Source organism: Stegodyphus dumicola, chromosome 7 (assembly GCF_044657685.1).
Source record: "Stegodyphus dumicola isolate Sdum_Otavi_A_Nest chromosome 7, ASM4465768v1".
Lineage (NCBI taxonomy): Eukaryota > Metazoa > Arthropoda > Arachnida > Araneae > Eresidae > Stegodyphus > Stegodyphus dumicola.
In genome coordinates this window covers 48,524,143-48,543,042 of record NC_140774.1, presented here as the reverse complement: position 1 = coordinate 48,543,042, position 18,900 = coordinate 48,524,143, and the positions used below count along the sequence as shown (strand labels likewise).

The 18,900-nt window shown below is 33.4% G+C and overlaps 1 long non-coding RNA gene across 12 annotated transcripts in view; it reads left to right on the top strand.

The window, feature by feature from the left end:
* LOC118195471 (uncharacterized) overlaps nucleotides 1-18,900 on the top strand; it is a 149,580-nt gene that overhangs the window by 59,303 nt on the left and 71,377 nt on the right. For 3 of the 12 annotated variants that reach the window (XR_015041989.1, XR_015041990.1, XR_015041986.1), the window contains one exon: nucleotides 1,956-2,100. The exons of 4 other annotated variants lie outside the window; for them this stretch is intronic. This is a non-coding gene — a long non-coding RNA (uncharacterized LOC118195471). Of the gene's footprint in view, nucleotides 1-75; nucleotides 247-1,955; nucleotides 2,101-5,250; nucleotides 5,329-13,603; nucleotides 13,805-18,900 lie in introns of all 12 variants that reach the window. 5 more of the 12 variants (XR_015041992.1, XR_015041991.1, XR_015041987.1 and 2 more) reach the window with 5 other exon arrangements.

The window sequence follows — 18,900 nt, the reverse complement described above, 5'->3', positions numbered from 1 at the left end:
TCAAACATGGGTATTTTAAGCAAGTATTTTGAAAGGTGCGGCTGAACTTCTTATTACTCATAATTCATACTTTAGGTAACACGGTAGCCATGATCTGACTTAAACTTTGGAAACCTGTTCATAGATCCCCAAAATATTAAAACAAGTAATCAGAAAAACACATGAAAATACTAGCTACTAGTTATGAAAAATGAATGCACGTGCACTCATGGGCTAAAAGCAGGATTGGCAGTTACCAACTTTGAGGTAAGCCTAAAAAATTATTATGTTTTATTATAAATTAATTTTAAGACATGCATAATAGTAAAATAAATGAATTGTATGCTATATTATGAAAATTTTGAATTAGCAAAAAACATTGTAAGGAAAAGATGAAACGGCAGAAAATTCGCAAAACCGCCTATATATAAATTTTGATGGTACAGGTTTGTCAAACGTAGCAAATTTGCAGAAAACATGCGATCTGGCAAAACTGCATTAGACCAGATGATTTGATTTTAAACAGCTGGCCTTTTCATGTAGTAGGCCCACCAGCAGCCGAGCGATAAAATAGCTGAACACTGGTAGCTCAGTCCGAGATTCGAATCCCGCAAACAGGCTGGCTGCATTGACGTTTAGACGTTTTCGTGTTTTTCTCCATATGTAACATGCATACGAATGAGTTTCCCCTTAAAAAGTCCTCCACAAAGGCGTCTCTTCTCTTAGGCAGATAGCACTCGAGGCTTTGCCGTAATCCGTATAAACCAATCTTAATTCTGTAGGTATTACCCCCTTTGACATCTTCCTTTCGGGGTATGTGAAAGCTCAAGTGTTTGTATCACGTAAGCTTTCATGCCTAAACGAACTTTTTAAAAAAAAGAAAAAAAAAAAAAACTGATTTTTCTTTCTTTAGAAACAGTTACCATTAACATATTAGAATGTATTTGGCGAAAATTTCTTCATCGCCCTGACATTATATGTATAACTAAAGAAATTTCTGTTAAACATATATAAGTAAGATTTGACATTTTTTCCTTACATTCGTGTATTATTTATAGTTCTGGGTTTTTCATTTTTAAAATTGTAAAAATTTTTATCGGATGATTTTTTTTCTAAATAGCCTTGTACATTTCTAAAATTGAAACTTTCTTTTCATAGCCACCATTCCAAAACAATTAATCTGCAAAACAATTATTCCAAGGAACACTCGTTTAAAAGTTTAGCAAACGATCGGTTCTGTGAAAGATAGAGTTGTGATTTCTGACCAGTAATTCTCACATATATATTTCACAGATTATAAATCCGTTTCTTCTGGCATAATGAAAAATATCGATAAATAATATAGAAAGTGGATCTTTCGACGTTTTGCATGATAAACGTTTCGAATTCTAACAATTCAGTCAGCTCTGTTTTAGTATGAAATTATGCAATTCATTTAAGTTGATAGCATTTTGAACATTAACATAACACGCATGGCTAAACTGAGGCTGGCCGAGCCCTTACCGCTGCTGGTGAGCCACATGCCAAATTCTTATTTCTTAAAATGTGACTCGGTCGCGATAAACAGCGGTTTTATTTTTGAAACGTAATTACATTTTTAAACGGAAGTTGTGGAATAACACGCTCCTACATCAATCAGTTATTTAATTATTTTTAAATACGTTTTGTGTGTAATAATTTAATCGTTTTCAAATTGTCCGTTGTACATTAATCATCACAGTAGCAAATAAAATCGCAAATAATTACGTTAATTCAAATTACTATCCTAACCGTATGAATTTTGAAACAGGAAATGGTCATTTGGATAACACAAAAGATTAAATATTTAAAAAGCGATGCATTTTTTTTTTTTTTTTTTTTCCCTGTCAAATTTATTTTATTTCGGGAAGTTTCTTTTCACCTTCTTTTGCTTCTCAGAGCCGCGATCTAGTGCCTCGGAAGATTTGCTATTCCTTGTAAATACTATTTTTATTTAGTTGTTGGATGCTGGAAAACTAACAAAGAAACCTATTCCAAGGATGCAAAAAAATGTCTATGCAAGGGGTTGTTTCAAACTGAGAACGTACTGATGGATTCATAACACGTGTAAGCGAATGAAGTGAAACTTCTCATTCATACTTGGTAAGCAGATTTTTCTTATATTTTTCATATAAGATTATGTATGAGCGTTCAAAATAAATTGCTCAGATTCAATCAGAGTTCAAAATAAATTGATCAAGTTCAAAATGATTTCAGATCAAGTTCAAAATAAATTGCAAGTCAGGTCGTTGGATTTTATGAACAATTTTGGCAACCACTCCAGTAAGTGTGCAGTCACACATTTTTTACACGGACTTTAACTTTTGTGATGAGTCTTTTGTAATCCTGGACAGAAATCATAATTAACTTTGCCTATGATGAGGTATTTATTAATTTCTTGGTTAGATTACTTTTACGGACAAATACGTGTGCTTTCAGAACTAGACAGAGTACAAGTGTCTACGGTGTTTATAGCCGTAGTTAAAAGAATAAACAGAGAATTTTTGGTGTATTTAATTACGGCAAAACACACTAGGGCTATCTGCCTAAGGGGAGGGATGCTTTCGTGGAGGACTTTCTAAGGGAAACTGGCTCGTATACACGTTACACATGGGGAAAACCACGAAAACACCCATGCAGCCTCCCAGTTCGCGGGATTCGAAACTCGGACCGAACTACCAGTGTTCAGCGACTTTACCGCTCGGCCGCTGGTGGGCGAATAAACAGAGAAATATTTACAAATATCACAGCACAGATTTTGTTTGAGCAAAATGTGTTGATCGTGAAGATTACCAAGATACCTTATAACAACAGCGCATTATTGTACTTTTTACAATGCAGTCTACGAAATATTACAACCCAATTTAATAAATAATTCAATAGACATTCAGACTACTAGAGTACATGTTACATAGTTATGCTTATTCACACAAGGCCAGCGACAGAGCCAGAGTTTGTACTAGGCGACAAGGATAGCGCCGAGTCTAATCCCAAACAAAAATTTAAAAGTTGTTGCAGCTTTTCTCACTTCTCTGGGGGACGGGGACCTCATAACAAGACCAAGAATTTTATCGTGGCGAAAACCACAGCACTGTGTTTATCTTTGGTATAGATTTCAGACACCTTATAAGTTACAGTAAAACTTTGCTAAGCTCTATCCCAATTTTTAGAAAGAATTCCTCGAACGGATCCAGAGGTCTCCCATCCTTCTTTTTCCACCACCAAGGCACTCGAGAGGACTTTAGGATCTTCAGGTCTTTTAATTTTTCCCATACTGCATTGATATTTACAGCAACCAAGCCTTTTTCAAGATTCGAATCCGGATCAACCGAACTGCAACTAGTAACTCCAACCACTACACCAATCAGTAGCGTATTCAAAGTAAATAAATAAATGAATCTAACTATTATGTAAGCTAGAAATATCAAAGGACATACATTAAAACTCTGCAATAAAATAGCAAACTACATAGCAGTAATTAGAGACTGAATTATATGTAAATGCATTTGAGTTCATGTTACAGGAATAGAGTCATAATGTGCAATAAAGGTTATTGTTACAAATTTATTACGAATATATGACGCAAATTTAATCATTGTTTGAACTCAGGGAGTCCTACAATCTGCAGTACTGTTCGCTCGTTCACCATAGAGTTATACGGGTTGCATTATAAACTGAATTAACAGTTTCTATTATCAAGGAAGGACTCGCGCCTTGAGAACAGCCCTGAACTGACATTGGAAGAGTCAATATTCCAAGGTACCTTTCTCATATAATATTAACACCTATCTGTGTTCCTGGGTCTATATCTATACACGCATGCCTGAAATAGATTGCGTCATGTTAGATACTATATCAGAGTGACCGTAGCACTTTGTAGACTGGTAGTTATGTTAGCGAGAAGCCGATGTATGTTCCTGTCTGTTGATGCAGCGTCCCAACGTTCTTGCTATTTGGTGAGAATGTATTGGGCTGTAACTTGCTTAATGTGAGAGAGTGGATGCTCAGTATTGCGTATAGGGCTGGCAACATCCAAGAAGTACTGCAGAGAAAGCAAATGGTGAGACTGCACTGGGTGGCAGAATTTAGGGGCGGTAAAGATTTTTGAATTTGGAGAAACATCAAGCAGCAAAATTTAGGATGGCATTTTTTTTTCATTTAGGAAAGGCAATAAAGAGAAAAATTTGAAAGGGACAAAATTTTTAGACTTTAGAGAGACATTCGGCAACAAAATTTTGGACACGCAGAAACTGCACCGAGCGGCAATATGCCTAGCGCCATCCCTAGCAGAATCCTTAGGTGTCTGAGCTGCGTTCTCATTACTTCTGACCCCCAAGTGTGCAGGAACGCAGCTAAAAAAAGGTTTTTAGTGACATCTGAAACATTATTTGTTTAAACTAATTGATCATTGACTGCTGCTGTGCTGGCTAGTTAGTGCGGCTAGACTTGAAGCAAATCCGTATTAATCGAAGAGTTTGGACAGTGATGTTTAGCTCATTCTATAAATGAGATTAAGGCATACAACTCTGCCTAATAAACTGAGCTTATCTTTTTAAGTTTTTGTTTCCAAACAAGGGGGAATCTCGATCCTTCATGGTGACAGAAACTGCAGCTTCTTCCTAGTTCCTTTTTAGGACCTATCTGTGGATAGAATTTCTGCCTCACCGTAAGTATTAGTGGGACAACCCCTTCTAGACATGAACAGAACGTGAAACCACGTTAGGCTCGAAGAAAGGGCAGCGTACTCCCCCCTGTTTCTACCATGGAGGTAGGAAAGGGAGGAGGGGCCATTCCGCGCTAGAAGTGAAGCACTGCTTTGAAGCATGGGTCACCAGACGGGGTGTTCTTTGTTTACATTCAGAAGCTCGCTTGACAAGATTCTGACAGTATTTCGACACACGACAGTTCCATAGAAATCGAAAAAGGGACACTCTCGCATGAAAGAAACATTCATAGTGTGATGGATAATAGCAATTTGTATAGTTTACTGACATTTACGCAAAAATCACATCTTGGTTATTTTTCGATAACTAACAACAGCGATTTTGATTATGAATTTGTTTTATAAAATTATAAGCTGTTGCACTACAAAAATATAGATTTTAAGAAAATTGCTAAAAGAGATCTGCCAAAATTTATTTTCTAGAAGATTTGAAAAGGTTGAAACTTGATGGCTAAATGTAAATATAAAATTATGTATGTTAAAATATTTGTAATTAGGCACATAGGTCAGATTAAGTTTTTATTAAATAGAGTAACGCATGCAAGGGCTATCTGCTTAAAGAGAGAGATGCCATCGTGGAGGAATTTTGAAGAAAAACTGACCTTTGAGTGGGTATTAAAAATAATACTTATAATTTTCATTCAAATTATATTCATATATATTTTTTATGTAAAACTTTCGGGTGTATGTTAAATTAGTGTAAATTACTTTACACGAAAAATATAGTGAATGCACAGAAATTAAAGATTTGCACATGCCGGAAATGATAAATAGGAAATACGTATGGGTATTTATGCATGTGCTTGCAAAAAGCATGTATCTGCCTTTGACAAAATACTTAAATATTCATTAAATTATTTATAAATGTATTTGAAATGAAGAATTTATTCACTTATAAACAACTGTGAAAGTACTGTGAAGAAATCTAATGATTAAATGTATCTAATTTATAATGATTATAAATGTTATCTAAATTTATAATAACCTTAATATTGAATTGTAAACATAAATTGAAATCCTGTTGACAAATACGTTATAAAACTATTTAAGCAAGAATTGTTCGTATTGGAAAGCAATCTGTTAAAAGGTATTGTACAGCAAATGCTATGAGATGCGCACTTAAGAACGTAATAAAGAGTTTTGGAATATGTATTGTTGAAATGAAGGGGGAAAAAAATCTGATAAGTATAATTAAAAGAATTATTCCCTGTACATTTTATAATAACTCAGTTACAAGTTTTAAATAATAGTTAAAAAAAAATATTTTATTCCCTTTCAGAAATGTTCAGAGAAAGTCAAATACTATTTAATTATTAGGAATTCGCGAAATACTTATTTAAAGTATTTCGCTAATTCCTAATAATTCTCTAATTTAAAATGAACCGAATAGAGCATTAATTATAAATTGACTTACATTTTTCGATTTAAAAGAAGCAAAAAAATCATGTCATATTTAAGAAAGTATTTTAGGAAGAAGCTCTATAAATAGAAAAGAAATAATGCATAATTTTAATATTAATAATACAATAAACTTTGATCTTAATTTTTGTACCTTACCCGAATATAATCGAATTACCTTAATTATTTTTTCTAATGTAATTAACGAAAACTTGTAAAAATATTTCATTCAAATTAAACCATTCTGAGAAAACTGTCCTGTGAAAAGTATAGCATTTAATTCCGTTCAGAATGAAATGTTGTTTAAAAATATGTTGTTTTCACATACTTAGGACTCTGAAGTGTTGTAGAAAAAGAAAATATATACATTTATATGTATATTTGCGACGTAATTACAAAATATTTACACCCGAACGCGTCAAATCCCATAGAACTCAATGGTAAATGACCCAATGTTTTGGTCACCACGTAGGGATCGCCGGTGCTTCAGAGCAGGGTACGGAGAAACTTGTTTAGGGCGACTCCATCTTACTTCCTACCTCCATGGTTTCTACCATGGAGGTAAGAAAGGAAGGAGTTGCCAAGCTTCGGTCACCAGATGGGATGTTCTATGTTTACATTCAGGAGCTCGCTTGACAGTGTTCTGATAGTATTTCGACACTTTTTGTACCTTACCCGAATATAATCGAATTACCTTAATTTTTTTTCTAATGTAATTAACGAAAACTTGTAAAAATATTTCATTCAAATTAAACCATTCTGAGAAAACTGTCCTGTGAAAAGTATAGCATTTAATTCCGTTCAGAATGAAATGTTGTTTAAAAATATGTTGTTTTCACATACTTAGGACTCTGAAGTGTTGTAGAAAAAGAAAATATATACATTTATATGTATATTTGCGACGTAATTACAAAATATTTACACCCGAACGCGTCAAATCCCATAGAACTCAATGGTAAATGACCCAATGTTTTGGTCACCACGTAGGGATCGCCGGTGCTTCAGAGCAGGGTACGGAGAAACTTGTTTAGGGCGACTCCATCTTACTTCCTACCTCCATGGTTTCTACCATGGAGGTAAGAAAGGAAGGAGTGGCCAAGCTTCGGTCACCAGATGGGATGTTCTATGTTTACATTCAGGAGCTCGCTTGACAGTGTTCTGATAGTATTTCGACACACGACAGTTCCATACAAATCGAAAAAGGGACACTTTCACATGAAAGAAACATTTATAGTGTGATTAGATAATAGCAATTTGGGTACTATTCGGTTTCGAGGGCCGTAAAAAAATTGCAGCTTAAATGTACGCGCAAAAGCGGCAAATCTAGCAAACGAGCCCATTTAACAGTGCGCCAAATCTAGCGCACGCGCTGATTTCAGATTGCGTAAGTTTAATTAGTTCTATATTTCTTAAGACGCCATTGAAATACTAGTTTAATTTTTAAATCCTTTTTTGATATCCTATGGATTTAACAATTTGGGAATTCCCCATGACAAAAAGTCGGCAATAGAATTTTGGGTAAAGTGCAGAATCACCCACTGCTTGACGCGTTTTTAAGAATTGCACATACTCGGTATCCACATTGACCTATTTTCACTTAAAAAAATCTTAGAATTGCACAAAAATGGCACTGCGCACAGCCCTTGACTTTATCTATGTACACATCGACCTATTTTCACTTAAAAAGTAAAAGAAAATTGACCAAAATCCAATTGTTTTTACCCTTGTAAAAAGCGGCAAATAAATAAGTGAGCGATTCTGCACTTTACCGAGAATATTTTCAAAGAAAAGGCATCATTCATTACAGAAAATTACGTTTGAACAACCAACGAGATAAAATTATGCTTTAGCGATAAGTCGGTAGCGAAATAGCGATGCAGGCATCCATTCAGTTATGTTTAGCAATTTTTATATAAATTATAATAATGATCTGAAATAGTTATTTACCCTTATGCTTCCATTCAGTCATGTTTAGCCTTTTTCATATAAATTATAATAATAAAAAAGTATTATATAAAATTAACCTTTCATCTAAATTAAAACATCAATCTTAGATAGTTATTTACTATTATACTTCCTTTCTTGTCTCAATTATTAGGGTTGCCGCAATTATTTTTGGCAGCATTGGCATCAACAATAGTTTGGCGATTTTTTACAGCCCTCGAAACCGAATAGTACCGCAATTTGTATAGTTTAGTGACATTTACGCAAAAATTACATCTTGGTTATTTTTCGATTACTAACAACAGCGATTTTGATTATGAATTTGTTTTATAAAATTCTAAGCTGTTGAACTACAAAAATATAGATTTTAACAAAAATGTTATGCTTAAAGAATTAAAAATACCTTACGGTACCTTTAAAATTGTATACGTCTTTCGATACCCTTGATAGAGTAATCGCTACTTTTATTTTATGTTCCAAACGCCAAAATGTTTTAAACAAAATAAATTTTTTTCACATCCATATATTATTGTAACATGTACCTTTTAAAATTTTTTAGAGAGGCTTTGCTGTTGCTCATTTTAAACTCATCATTTTAATTTTATATATCTGAAAAATAATCCCTTTGGGCTTACACGTTTTACTTATTTGGGTTAATTAAAAATAAAATATAGTGAATGCACAGAAATCAAAGATTTGCACATGCCGGAAATGAAAAATATGAAATATGTATGGGTATTTATGCATGTGCTTGCAAAAAACATGCATCTGCCTTTAACAAAATACATAAATATTCATTAAATTATTTTTAAATGTATTTGAAATGAAGAATTTATTCATTTACAAACAACTGTGAAGAAATCAGATTATTAAATATATCTAATTTATAATGATTATAAATGTTATCTAAATATATAATAACCTTAATATTGAATTGTAAACATAAATTGAAATCCTGTTGACAAACACGTTATAAAACTATTTAAGCAAGAATTGTTCGTACTGGAAAGCAATCTGTTAAAAGGCATTGTAAAGCAAATGCTATGAGATGCGCACTTGAGAAAGTCATAAAGAGTTTTGGTATATGTATTGTTGAAATTAATGGTAAAAAAAAATCTGATAAGCATAATTAAAAGAATTATTCCCCTTACATTTTATAATAACTCAGTTACAAGTTTTAAATAATACTTTTAAAAAATCCTTATTTTATTCCCTTTCAGAAATGTTCAGAGAAAGTTAAGTACTATTTAAAGTATTTCCCTAATTTCTAATAATTCTCTAATTTAAAATGGACCGAATAGAGCATTAATTATAAATTAATTACATTTTTCGATTTATAAGATGCCTCAGAAGCCAAAAAATTATGTTATATTTAAGAAAGTATTTTAGGAAGAAGCTCTATAAATAGGAAAGAAATAATGCATAATTTTAATATTAATAATACAATAAACTTTGATCTTAATTTTTGTACCTTAGCCGAATAAAATCGAATTACCTTAAATTTTTTTTCTAATGTAATTCACGAAACCATTCTGAGAAAACTGTTCTGTGAAACGTATAGCATTTAATTCCGTTCAGAATGAAATGTTGTTTAAAAATATGTTGTTTTCATATACTTAGGACTCTGAAATTTTGTAGAAAAAGGAAAATATATACATTTATATGTATATTTACGATGTAATTACAAAATATTTACATCCGCTCGCGTCAAAACCCATTGAATGACCCAATGTTTTGGTCACCACGTAGGGATCGCCGGTGCTTCAGAGCAGGGTACGGGAGAAACCTGTTTAGGGGTACTCCATTTTACTTCCTACCTCCATGGCCAGAACCATTAGATTAGATTAGCTCAGTTTTAGATAACTGTTGTTGATTATTGTAGGGAATTCGCGGTGAGACTGCATTAGCTTTCTCTGCAATTTGGATTGCTTTCTATTTAATGTTTTAGTAGTTTAAAATATAGCTACTGATTATACTGCGATATTGTACGAACATCTTTGAGGAAATATTTAGCGTTTTGTTATATTTCTTGTGATAAGAATAAATTTTATTAACTTTTTATCAGACTTGTGCATTCAATCTCTTACGAACCCGTACGCACACAGCAATATTCTTTTGGGATTTACTTACGAATACTTATTTACAATTTTGTTACATTTGGTAATCGGAAGGAATTTTGGCATAAGTTTTCAAAATCTAAAAATGCTTTTTTTTTATCTTTTCACGAGTCTTTTATTTCTTTAGAATTATAATTTGATAGTCACTTCATACATGCATTTAAAAATTTTTAACTTATTCAAATAATATTACGATCGGCTGTCGACCAGTATTCAAGCGTATGTGTTTCAAGTTTACCTCACACGAATTCTATACGATTATGTGAATAAGGTCTCTATCTTGAAGAAAAATTATATTGATCAATATTTTTCATAATAACCTGCATATAAATGCTTGTGACAATTCTTAACAATGAAATTTTCTAAACTATATTTTATTTTTAGCTACGCTCAAATTCAGTTTTCGCTCTTGGATCTGTGTAGAGTCCCTGAATACGATTCCCTATTTTATTATGAAATATCTCGGTCAATTTTTGTCTTAAAAGAGTCAAAATTTTTGCAAATGATTGCAAAAATAAATTTATATTACATAAGAAGTGCAAAATTTTCTTTTATTGTTATCGGAACAACTTTTAAAACGTTAGATTTCTTATCTTATACAAAATTAATTTTTTGAAATTTACAAAGAAGAAAACATTAATCTTTGCAGCATTTTTTTGTAATGTATGTCTGTTACCAACACTTGCAAAAATAATAAAATAATAAAATAATAAAATAATAAAAGGCGGTTAAAGACTTTTGTGGATACGTTGAATACTTTTATATATGTGTGTCTATGTGTAAACATACATGTCTTTTAAGTTTATTCAGACAAGGATATATTTATTAATGTTTTGACATTCTTGTGCTTTTACGACATTCCGAAGTGAAATGCAAAAATAAAATCCAGAACTTTTTTAACTAAAATTCTGTTTGTGTTGATTTTCAGTTATTCAACCGTAATTTAGTGATTAGCAACAGTGTTAACTCTATTGTGAGAGAAATATTTGTATGATATTTTATGTTTTGAACCTTTTTTTATAAAGCCCAAAGAGACGTTAGCCCAGAAGGGCTATATTAGTCTCTAATCTCGAAACGGCATTTTGCATCGAATCACTAAAAGCATTGTATCACTTTTCAAATTGTTTCCACCAAATATTATTACCCTATATTACATTCAAATAAATTAAGTAAGAAAAAATCTGCATGAATGTATGTGTGTTTCTCGCATTGTGAAAAAAAAAAAAAAACAGCGGTACCTAGAGCCATTAGACTTTGAATAACGTAGTCCTCTACCCGAATATGGGTACCTGAAAGCTCGAATTTTTAATTTCGAATTTGTTTTATTACTTATTTCATATTTTGTAAATCTTTCATGAATTCTTGATTTAAAAATCTCAACGATTCCAAAGGGCGCAGTGGTAACACTGTACGGAATAAAACCTGTTTATCTCTAGCGGCCCAACACTGTCTATCGGAAATTATAAATATACATTGCTTTTAAATATTGTTAGCCCAAATGCTTTCGAAGCCGCTCTCGAAATGTGTATGTGTGTGTAAATGAAAAAAAAAAAAAAAAAAAAAAAAAAAAAACTGCTTCATTTGGCATAATATAAAATTTGAAAGCTTCCGGATTTTTTTTTAAATATTTGAAGGTAAATTCTTATTGATGCTCAGTTCTTCTGAAAAGAAACCACTTGTTTTTTTAGAAGTCAGAGAATACTATGCGCAGCTCATGTTAAAAGTAATTACCTGCTGTCAGTTTCCCACAATGCGGAGAACATACATTTGTACACACATACATATAGCTATTTCATTATTTAATTTTTTTGAATAATACATCCTGATAGCATTAAGTAGCAACAATTTGGACATAGAAGTAAGGATTGAAAAATGATAGCCAAAGAGATTAGAATAATGGAGTAAGCCTTCCCCGTATGTCCCATGCAATGAAAATGAAGCCATGAAACGTCATAGTATGACGTCACGATTTATCATGACCGCTGCCATACGCGAACTTCTGGTTGGTTTTGTTTCGACTCTAAATGTGTCTACATATTAGCTATTCATCACTAACCGTTTATGATTCTCCTGTTCTAGTTTTAATACTTAGCATAAATGTATAAAAAAAATCACAAGTATTATTATAAAAAAATTACAAGCACTACAAATAACTGTTTCAACTTTAATAAAATCTAGGTACATGAAAATGTACATATGGTAACTATAAGAGAAATGGTTAAAAACTAAGCAAAGAAAGTTTCAATGGTATTTTATACAAATTATGCCTAAAACCCCTTTCTGAGCATGCGTGTGTTGATATTTGCTTTCCAAGTCAGTGTAATTGTATTTAACAGTATGTTTCATAGTCTTATTCTTTCGCAACATGACGGCCATGATATGCCGTGAAATCAGGTTGCTCAGATTTCCTTGGCTTCATTTTTGTGAAGTCATGCTTAATCCATTTATTCTAACCTCCTTGCTGATACCACCTCTGGTGAAAAAAAAAAAAAGGCTTAAAAATTTTAGAATAATAAAACTATATTGTTCCTGCTGTATTTGAAAATGTTTGCGATTTATTATTGTTACGAATTTTGTACATATATCAGTAGTTCCAGTGAAATTATATGTGACATTGTTGCCTTTTGTTTTGTGTATGTGTGTAATGTAACATGGAAATCTGAAGAGGCGATACTTTGCCGGAAAAGTAAGAATACAGGAGCAAGTCTGTTTAACATTGAGTAAATAGCTATCTGATAAATTTACGAGATATCGACAAGCTGACGATGATTTTGACTACTAATACTGTAGTCCAATTTGGCGAGAAATCGCCAAAAGTCACCAAACAAGGCGACCATTTGGAAACATTTTAGTGCGTTCCCTGGATAACTGTGATGCGTATTGTAACTGAATAGCTGTAATTAATTTACATATGCAACAGTAACCGTTTCTGGACCTCATGTGCCTTCTAGTAAATTTGGTATCATCAGATAAAAATGTTTCATGTCGTAAATCAGATAAAAATGTTTCATGTTTCTGATAAAGTAAATAGTAGTTGTTAGTTTGGAGTATTGAGATATACGTGTCAGCTTCGCTCTTTAGACGCGTCTTGCATTGTGTTTAACGTTCATAGTATTTTGAAGCATAACTACTGATTGTATTTAATACTGTGAAGAACTGTGCGAGTTTTCTTGTGGAAAGTTCAAGAACTGTAAGTGATTCTTTTTGTAAAATAAATCTTATCAAGCTATCATTGGTTATGTGCGCATTCAATCTATTACGAACCCGTAAGTATGCAACAGTATTTAATTTCTTTGTTGTGTGAAATTGCAGTCTGAAGTTTTCAGAATATTTTTTTTTTAATTACTACAAAGAGAGATGCTATTGTTTTCATCGCACGTGTTTCACGTTCTGTAAAATATAAATTGTTGCAATTTCTTTACAGGGAAAATAGTATTGCAAGCCTCATGAGAGAGAAATCCAGAAGAAACAATGCGCAGACAAACTTAACGTTACAAGTTTCAAACTTAACGTTACAAGTTTCAAACTTAACGTTACAAGTTTGAAAAATCATTTCAAATATATGACTTTATTTTGACTATCTGAAGGCCTGTCCTGAAATCAGTCTGTTTTAAAATATTTCCAGGTATTAACTGTAATTTTAATAAAATAATAAGATGATATTTTTTACATTTTGAAGATTTTAATTTTCTCAGCCCTGAAATAGCCCTAGAGTTGCTTTAATTTAATTAATTAACCGAACCTAACCTGAAATAGATATAATCTTTTATGGTTTTCTGTTGTGCATTCTCCGCTATCCTTCTATGTGCCAAAAGATACGGCAACATTTCTTTTCTATATCATTGAACTGGGAGTTTCCAGTTTCCTAAGAAAAGGAATTTTTTTATATTGTTGCCGGGACAAAATGTTTCAGCGGGATTAGTCACGCGGATTTGAAACCTCAGAATTCGAAGTGAGGAGTAAGACGGATAAAAGATCTTATCTCTATGTTTCCTAGATAAAATAGCTTCTATCTGACACTTGTTTGTGTGGATGCACCTGTTCAGAATTCTTCTTTAAATGAACACAAAGACAAGGTCACGAAAGGTTGCAGATCACAAAAGGTTGCACATCACTTAAAATACAAAGCTTGGACTTCGAGTGCCAACAAGTGCCTTCGAGTGAATTAACCTCAATAAATTTCAAATCTTTCAAAACACCTTCCTCAGAAAATAGCAGGAGGTCCTTGGTTCTTTCGGAATGAAATTGTTCACAATGATCTGAACCAAGAAACTGCTAGCTTAAGGAGCCGGTGGACTTTAAAATAGCTAAAAATCAACCAAAATATTGAATTTAATTTTTTGCTCTTATAATATTCTATATACGTAACTACATCGTATGCAAAAAACCGAATTCAAATATTCTAATTTTTAAAGTTACAAGCATTTAAAATGTATAAACAATGTAAACTTTGCCCTTTAAATTTTGGAGAAAATATGAAAAAAATGTATTTCAACAGTTATAATTTATATATTTGCCCAAAAGAAGTATTTATTTCTTAAAAAAAGAAAAATCAGGGCTAGAAATGTCAGGGTTGACAACTATTAATGAATTTAACTTTGGTTATGTAAATGCTATACGCGTAGAGCAGGGAAAAACTCGTTTTCCCTATTCGTTGCAAAAAAGCGGGATCAACGTCGCTTGAACCAAAGCAAAAAGAGAAGTTTACCTGCTTGGGAAAAAACAGAAGTAGTAAAAAATATTGTAAAACATTAAACCATAATGTAAATGTGACAAATGAATTTAAAACATATGGTGAGGGTGAATTTTAAAAGTTTCATTGGATATAATGCATAAATTGTTTCTTCCTATAACTTTGAATCACATACCAATTTGAGATATGTTTATATTTGTCATATTTAATATTATGAGATTAAAAATAGTTAAATGATACGAAAATGTTATCTAGTGCTTACAGATTCATATTTAAAGTTAATTTGCTGTTTCTCATGACCATGTATTAAAGGTGAGTTTGAAGAAAATCTTTAAATTCCGTTTTCACAAAACAAATTTTTTGGCAGTTCCTATGTCTTGAAAATGCTCCATGCGACTCATTTTTAGTTCAAAATGAATGATATTTGGAAGAAACTATCTTGTTATATGTTACAGTAGAACTCTGTATGCATTTTTGGATATGAGGTTATTAAGAAGTTTAAACTTGTGATAATGTTTAACAAAAGATGATCTTTTTCTGAAAAGGAAGTTCACAAAATTTCTTTTTAAAAATTTTGATATATCATATTCAATAACGGATTCACAAAATCTTTAGTTAAGTCTTTATAACTAACTAAAAGGAAAAATTAGGAAAGCATATTGCAAATTAGAGCGCAAGGAGCATTTTTAATCTTTAATTAAAATAATTAATTTTTTTTAAATTTTTAATTTAAAATAAATTAAAATTTTGAACATATATTTTATAAACTGATATTATAATATGTATATATGTGAAATTTCTTGTTGAAAACACAAAAACTTGAAAAACTAATTTTTAAAGTCCACCGTCCTCTTAAGAAAGAAAGCTTAACCAAATCAGGAGTGGCTCTGTCGGACCCCCAGAGGACAAAATGTACACGAAGTTAACTCTAAACAGGCTATACAACCAGCCTCAACCCGGGAGCACGCGAGCTATATATTATACGAGGGCTATCCAGAAAGTAGATTACGTTTTGGAATAAAAAAATAAACAAAGTATAGGAAACAAATTTTATTATATACAGATGAAAGCCACACTCAAATACTACTTTTCTACATAGTCACCATACAAATTAAGGCATTTATCGTAGCGATGTACGAGCTTGGAAATTCCTTCGTCGAAAAATTCGGCCGCCTGCGCCTTCAACCACTTCGTTACCTCTTCTTGCAGCTGTGCGTCGTCATCAAAACGCTGCATAGCCAGCCACTTCTTCATTGCTGGGAATAGGTGGAAGTCGCTCGGTGCCAGGTCGGGACTGTACGGCGGATGAGGAAACAACTCCCACTTAAAAGATTCAAGAACTTTACGAGTGACATTTGCCGTGTGGGGCCGGGCGTTGTCGTGAATCAACAAGATCTTAGAGCTCAACATTCCTCTGCGCTTGTTTTGAATTGCTCTTCTGAGTTTTTGGAGAGTTTGGCAATACCTTTGAGAGTTTATTGTAGTGCCTCTTTCCAGGAAGTCCACCAAAATTACACCTTTTCTGTCCCAAAAAACAGTCGCCATCATCTTCCTTGCCGACATTGTTTGCATGCATTTCTTGGGTTTTTGGGGAGAACTTGTGTGCCCCCACTGCATTGATTGCAATTTCGTTTCACAGTTCACATGTTTCACCCATGTTTCGTCACCAGTAACGATGCGATCGAGTAAAGAGTCACCATCCTTATGGTAAGCGTCCAAAAAGTTCAACGCTGCAGCCATTCGCTGATTTTTGTGGTCCTCTGTCAAGATTTTTGGAATCCATCTTGCACAAAACTTGTGGTAACCAAGCTTTTCGCTGATGATTTCGTGCAACAAACTTCGCGAAATTTGTGGAAAACTCAAAGAAAGTTCCGTTATTGTGAAATTTCGATTTTCACGGACTTTAGCATCGACTTTTTCGAGAAATTCGGCGGTCACTATGCTGGGTCTCCCACTTCGATCTTCGTCGTGAACATTGGTTCGGCCATTTTGAAATCTTATGACCCACTGACGCACTCCACCTTCAGTGATAATGTTGTCCCCATACACTTCACGAAGCTGCCGATAGATTTCTATCGGTTTACAGTTTTTTGCAGTCAGAAACCGTATTACTGAGCGCACCTCGCAGCTCGCGGGATTTTCAATTAACGCAGACATTTCAAACCGTCACAGTATCTGAACGGAGCACAGCACGAACCTCTCACTAGCACGGCTAGATGCAGACTGAGCTGCGCAACGCTCTGACCCCAAGATGGCCGCGCTAGCCCCGCCCCTAGCGGACACAGACGGAAACGTAATCTACTTCCTGGATGGCCCTCGTATTATGGTTGTAGGAAAAAATGTCACCCGGAAAAAAGGGAAACGGAAAGAATATCCCCGGAAAATAAGGAACGAAAAAAATGTCCCCCTTCGTTTGCAATGGGAAATATAAGGCATGTTTAGAAAGATCGCCAATCTGGGTGATAAAAGTTTTATCTCAACAACCGTAACTTCGGATGACCGGAAACATGTGCGAGTAGAAGCAAGAAGATGTGTTGGCTGCTTGTTTCTTCCATGGAGCCTACCTCCATAGTTTCTTCTCTAAGGTTAAAAATAGAGGGTTGTTTAGAGAGGGAAGCTTTCGCGATGGACGCCAGGGGGGGGAGGCGGGTTGTCCAGCGTCGGTCATTGTCAGGTCTTTAGTAATTACTCTCCTCACACTGCATGTAGTTATAGCCTTAAGCTGCGGTTTAGTGAAACATTTATTGACGCACAACAGAAAACTAATTCATCCTGAGCTTTGGTATAAGAAACAGTTGTAGACGCAATTTCAAGTTACGGTTTGCGATAAGAATAGGACTAAATTTTTTACCTCATTAATTTTCGCATAATTTTTTTTTTTTTCCTCATTTGATTTTAATTAAAAGTAACGCATCTGCACAGGAAACATTTGTTTAATTTTGCACTTAAGTTGTAAAACAAGAATACCACAGTTATTAAAATTAAGAGGTTTATTTCAAAATTATTAGTCCAAAATTATTAGTCTCTGAGGGGCTAATGTTTTCATTTTGCGTCGAATGACTCTGAATGTCCGTTTCACTTTTCAAACTGTTGCCACCAAATATTGTGATAAAACAACGGTACCTAGAGCCATCGAGTTTCGAATGACGTAATCCTACTGCGAATATGGGCAACTGGAAGTCCAAATTTGAAATTTGGAATTTGTTTTATTATCGATTTTATATTTTGTAACGAATTTTTGATTAAATACTCAAGAATTTCAAAGCGAGCCATGGCAATGTTGTACAGAAAAAAATTTTTTATCTCCAGCGCGTGAGACTGTGAATCGGAAATTCTAAAAATGTGCTCAATTTAAAATTATTTTGCGATACTGCTCTTGAACTGAATTTTATGGTTTAAGTGCGAAGAATATGATATTTAATAAATCAAGGTAACACACAAAATGTTAAAAAAAGGCCCCTTTGGACGTAATTTAAAATCTGAAACCTTTCATATTTTTTATTTTACTAAAATTTTAAAATCTAATTAAAATGGATCCCATAACCACGCGATCTGGATTTAAACATTTAATATGCAATGAACCCTCTTATGGCGACCTCTTCCAAAATAATTTCTCAGAGTAGAAATTAACACTTGTATCGAGCATTATCTCTTTAAGATGACCACTTCCACCGAAGACGAAAATAATTAGAAACGTAGATGATCGTATTAGAGAGGATTTAATGCATTTTACAATGCACTAATGTGTAACCTACTCAGAGTCGGACCATCTAGTAGCCCATAAACGATTGGCGACCATCTCCTTAAGACGATCACTTCCAAAAGTGACCGGCATTTCTATAGGTATAAACAAACACTTGCACTGAATATCATCTTTCTAGGGTGGTGATCTTCACAGATATCAAAAATCAACTAGAAACATGGATGGATTAGGATTATTCAATTATGGTAAAGCGCACGAGGGCTATCTACCTAAAGGGAGGGATGCTTTCGTGGAGAACTTTCTAAGGGAAACTGGCTCGTATACA